This window comes from Silene latifolia, chromosome Y (assembly GCF_048544455.1).
Source record: "Silene latifolia isolate original U9 population chromosome Y, ASM4854445v1, whole genome shotgun sequence".
In the NCBI taxonomy this organism is placed as follows: domain Eukaryota; kingdom Viridiplantae; phylum Streptophyta; class Magnoliopsida; order Caryophyllales; family Caryophyllaceae; genus Silene; species Silene latifolia.
In genome coordinates, this window is record NC_133538.1 from 331,898,697 (window position 1) to 331,904,314 (window position 5,618).

At 40.7% G+C, this 5,618-nt stretch overlaps 1 non-coding gene across 1 annotated transcript; it reads left to right on the forward strand.

The window, feature by feature from the left end:
- The first annotated feature begins 3,510 nt into the window (after positions 1 to 3,510).
- On the forward strand, positions 3,511 to 3,616 carry LOC141635446 (small nucleolar RNA R71). Its single transcript, XR_012540137.1, has one exon. It is a non-coding gene; the product is annotated as a small nucleolar RNA R71 (small nucleolar RNA).
- Positions 3,617 to 5,618: the final 2,002 nt, after the last annotated feature.

Genomic DNA, 5,618 nt, shown 5'->3' on the forward strand with positions numbered 1-5,618 from the left:
TTTAACAGTATGAAAAGCAGCGTGAATTCATCATGAAAATTCCCTAACAGTCGAAAAAATTCGATCTACAGCCCAAAAATTCCCAAAAATTCCTCAAAAATTCGAATGGTAACAAGTAAACAACGATAGGGGAAGGGTAGCAGGCATCAATGGCAGCAAATGAAGCAACAACTAACGCGAATTAAGCATATGGCAGCAGCAAAACCCAGTTTACAGTCGAAAATTTCGACTGTAATTAGCCCTAATCGCAAATTTCTCGCAAAATTCGAATTAAACAAGTAAATATCAACGAGGCAAGGGAATTAAGCATCAAGTAAGACAAATGAAGCATTGAATCAAAATTATAGTCGAAAATTTCGACCCAAAACGGAAAATCGAAACCCTAATTCCTAATTCACTTCATAAAAGGCAAAATTAATGAAATTATAATGCAAAGAAGTGTAGGAATTACTTACTTGTTGATTAGGAACCTACAAATAGCAATTAATCGACAATCAACAAGCAACAAAGGCGATTTTATGATCGAAAAATCACAAACCCTAATACCCTTAATAGATCGTGCAAAAATAGCAATAATCAAGGGGAAAATAGAGGGCAATGGACGATTAATTAACAATAAACACAATGTAGGTGGTGCATTTGGCAAATGGGCAAGAAAAATGGAGGAATTGGGGTTTTTTGATCGCAAATATAGAAGGGGGTCGTAATAATGATGAGGAAATGAAAGAAATAAAACAAAAGAGGGAGTTAAAAAGACTCCCTGCGTGTAATTTCCAAATTCACTCGATCGAGTGATTTAGAACTACTCGATCGAGAACTTCTTGCATTTATCCACTCGATCGAGTAAAAAGTTACTCGATCGAGAACTCCCCTTTTCAGCTTTAGTCGATCGAGTAGCTGGAAACCATTCGATCGAACAAATTCCACTCGATCGAGTACAAAAAGTACTCGATCGAGCTCTTTTCCTCGTGTAAGCTCTTTAATTTGCGTATAATTCCTTTGAGTTTGCGTATAATTCCCCAAACCTGTATAAAAACACTCGCAAAAATATCGCAAAATACCAAATACGTAAAGTAACAGTCTATAGTCTCTAATTTACGCTAAAAATATCTAAATTCTAATTGTCCTAATTAAAAGCAATAAATAAAATTCAACGGAAAATTTTAAAATTGTTTTTACAATTTGTTACACGGGGCATTTCCCCGCTCACTTCTCGAAGCAATTCAATAGCCCCTCGGAGGGCTCCTGACTGGAGGACGTCATCTCAGCAACATTAATCGTCCTCTTCAATTTCCACGAGCTTGCATTTGAATTATTAGGAGGAGAATAGTTGACGTCCACGTACGCGCGAACTTTTCTCATCCTTACTCCTTTCACATCGGCTTTGACATCGTCACTCCCACTTTGACTGACATTGATTGCACAATACCCTTTGACAGCTCCTACATTATTTTCATCTGTACCTGCAACAAGGAAAATAGACGAACTTTCCTCCTTTTTGCTCTCAACCTAAGGCGGAGGGGTAACAATAGCAGCACAATATTCCAAATTCTCGTTTGGAGTGTTGATAGGAGGGTCAATAAAAGAGAGGGCATTGCAAAGCTGAGCTTGCATGGGAGCCCTTCGGAACTTAGACTAATGGAGTTTCAATTCCTCGTCCCCAACCTGAAAAGTCAATGTCTTGCCCTCGACATCTATTACTGCACGGGCAGTGAATAAAAATGGCCTCCCTAAAATAATAGGGGTATGGGCATCTTCGGGGATGTCAAGTACAACGAAGTTAATGGGAATAAAGAACCTCCCAATCTTAACAGGTAAGTCTTCTATAACACCTAGTGGCCGTGATATGCTACGGTCGGCCATCTGAACAGTCATGTTTGTGCAATTAAACTTGGTCAAACCAAGTCTCTTAGCCAGAGACAGCGGTAAGAAACTCACGCTAGCACCAAGATCATATAATGCGTTATCAATCAAATGGGTACCAATATGACACGGAATCGAAAAACTACCTGGGTCTGACTGTTTGGGAGGTACATATTCTGAACTAGGGTCGTCCCCACCTCGGTCAAAGCTACCGTCTCATGGTCATTAATGTGCCTCTTACGGTATAAAATTTCTTTCATAAATTTAAGGTAAGAGGGTACCTGTGTCAGCAGTTTGGCGAATGGCACAGTGACTCGCAAGCTTTTCAGGATTTCGGCAAATTTGCCGAATTGTTTATTAGCTTTAGTACTTTGCAAACGCATGGGGAAGGGCACCGTGATGGGTATCTCAAGCCCTTTGTTCCTCTCTTCCAATGTATCAGCCGGATCAAGCTCTAAATCCTTTGAACGCTTCTTTCCTCTCGAACGAGGTCTTTCAGGCGATATTTCACTCGATCGAGCACTAGCTGGCTCTCGATCGAGTTGTTCTTTATCTGAACTACTTGATCGAAGAAAAATACCATTCGATCGAGCAGGTTCTTCAACAAAATCACTCGATCGACCATAAATTTCATTCGATCGAGTAAAATCTTTTTCCTGTTCACTCGATCGAGTAGAAATTTTACTCGATCGAGTCCTTTCTTCAGCACTTTCACTAGATCGACCACCAGAAATTAGTCGATCGAGTACTTTCTTTGTCGTCAGCTCTTTTTCTTCGACAGAACACTGTTCATCAGCAGTAATTACCTTCCCCGGGTCTGATTTCGGTCCTTTATATGAATAACTGCTCCTCAAATTGATTAAATTCACCATCTCATGTGGGTTCTTATCAGCTTGTGACGGTAAATGTCCCATTTTCCTTGTGGATTGGTTCGCGGCTAACTGGGCAACATGAGTTTCAAGTGCCTTGATAGATGCATCTTTTTGTTGATCACTCAGCTGCCACTGCTTTGTCAAACACTGCAACATCGTCTTCAACTCACCTAGCTCACTTACTCCACCAGAAGATGATGCACCTTGATTAGGTGCAGGAAAGGAAGGAGGCTTCTGAAAGCCTTGTTATGCCTTATGAGGAGGGACAAATGGCTGCTTCTGCAAAGGAGGGGTAGGATTGAGCACATTTTGACTTGTCCACCTCAAATTGGGATAGACTGCTCCTTGGTTGTTATAATAGGAACCCCCTCTTTGCCTGTATTGTTGAAAAGCAATGACCTGCTCCTTCTCCGTAAGACAGCCAACAACAGTGTGACCGTCATTACTCCCACACCTCTCACATGTGACAGTCTCCCCTCTTGTAAACAAATGGACCGTCTGAGGCTCCCCAGCAGAATGCAGCTCCAACTTATCAAGCCTAGCATTCATGGGTTCCAGCTGAGCCACAACATGCTTATCGACTGCATGAACTATTCTAATACCATCCCTCGGGTTTCCATACTCAGCATAGTGGGTCGCCATCTCTTCAATAAGAGCTCATCCCTTATCATCGTCAGTGTTCTTTTGGAATCTTCCGTTAGATGATGCATCAAGTATGGCTTTGTGATCATCGTATAGCCCATTGTAGAACTGATTGGACAGGAACCACGGATCAAAACCATGGTGAGGAATAGACCTCACCAACCTCTTGAAACGGCACCATGCTTCATAGAAAGTTTCATCAGGTGCTTGCTTGAAACTGGTAATCTTAGCCCTCAGCTGATTAGTGCGCTGCGAAGGGAAATATATCTTATAAAAAGCAAGAGCAACGGTCTACCAGTCTGTGACCCCCGCGGCCGTGCGGTCCAAATCAGTCAGCCACTCCCTGGCTGAGTCAATCAAAGAAAAAGGAAACAGAACCTCCTTAATCTTGTCTTGAGTTACCCCCTTTGTGGCAGGGATAGTAGAACAGTAGTCCGTAAAGACCTCCATATGCTTCCTCGGGTCTTCACCTGCCACACCTCTAAAGAGATTCCTCTCCACCAGATTGATATAGGAAGGACGGATGTCAAATGTATTCCCATCCTCAGTCTGGAGATTAAAACCCTTTGGAATTGATGATGCTTTAGGCTCCGAATGACTAGCAATGTTCGGCATCTTTACTGGTTGGCTTACAGAACTGGAAGTATCTTCTTCAAAAGATGGATTTTCTGTAAAAATGAAATGCTGAAGCTCTAGTTCGAAAGTACTCAAGTCTTCCTTTCGTGATTCTCTTTGCAGACGGAGTCTATGCCTGAACAGTCTCTTTGGCTCAGAATCAGCTAAAACTAACTCAAACTTGTGTGACCTGGGCATACATAACACTAAAAGAAAATGAATAAGAACTGCCTCAAGGAATAAAAATTCCCTGAGACAGATAAAATAAACGAAACAAAGACAGATAGGGCAATTGCCTCCCCGGCAACGGCACTAAAAATTTGACAGGGCTGACGTGTACCTATCAAAAATAACTAACTAAACTAACTATATAGCTAGGGAAGTCAGGTCAATCTCCTCAGGGAGGCAAGATATCTATAAGAGTCCGTCTATTTGGTCACAAATGGTGGGGGTTTATAATTTGATTTCCTAAAACTAAAAGCTTTAAGGCAAGAGAAATAAGGAAAGAACAATTAAGGCAGAAAAATAGAATTAAACTATCAAGTAGAGAAGGGACATGTCAGGATTTCGGTTCACTACGGTAGTCCAGTGACTCAACTGTAAAATTACTTACATGAATTACTGCGAGACAGATATGGAAAGGTCCTTCCGGTCCACTTTCTACCCTAGACTCCCACTAACTTAAATTCCGTCCTCGTCAGGGTAGTCTACTGTTCATAGCAGGTCTATTTAGTCCAATCTTCCGATCCAGGATTAAATTTAACCAGATTAAAAAGGTGACTCAGAAGCGTGCACTCAACCAAGTCGGTAAATACAGTTATATTGCTATGGTGACAGAGTCTCACAAATAATTTATCTAACCGATTCACTACATCGTCACATTTCTACCGTAGATCCCTTAATCCTAACACGAAACAGATTAGTTACTCATGCTATTAATACTGTCAATACTAATAACAAATAAATAACTAATATTCAACATGATAAAACAATAATCAAATTGCATAAAAGGTAATTAGGGCAGAAACTAGAAGGAAGCAAAACATGCAATTAAGATGAATAAAAGAAAGATTAATATTAAAAGGGAGAAAGAGATTACAATCGCAAGAATCCGGCGTAAAGAATAAACAAATTCGAGCTAAATAACCCTGAAAACAAAGTTACCGTGAAGGGAAAAGAGAAGCGCAGTCTTTATTGTGAAAGATGAATAATAGATAAAACTTAGATAGAATAGAATATGATGCTAATGACCTAGTTAACATGCGCTTAAATAGAAAAACTACTAAATCCAAAAACTAAAACAAGTTCACTGGCTAATTAAAGCCCACGCCAGCCAAAATCACTCGATCGAGTAGTCTGAAACCACTCGATCGAGCATTCCTCCAGATAATCTACACGATCGAGTAGAATTGTTACTCGATCGAGAAACCTCAATTTTCAGCACTTCTTGATCGAGTATAAAACTTCTCGATCGACCAACTCCAGCCATAGAAACCACTCAATCGAGTGATAAAAAAGCTCGATCGAGTATTCTTCCTTCAAATCAGCTCAAACTCGTGACCGACTGCCTCGTAGACCGTTCCTTCACGCATCCCAATGCAAGATCTCACTCTGAAAAATCCCGTC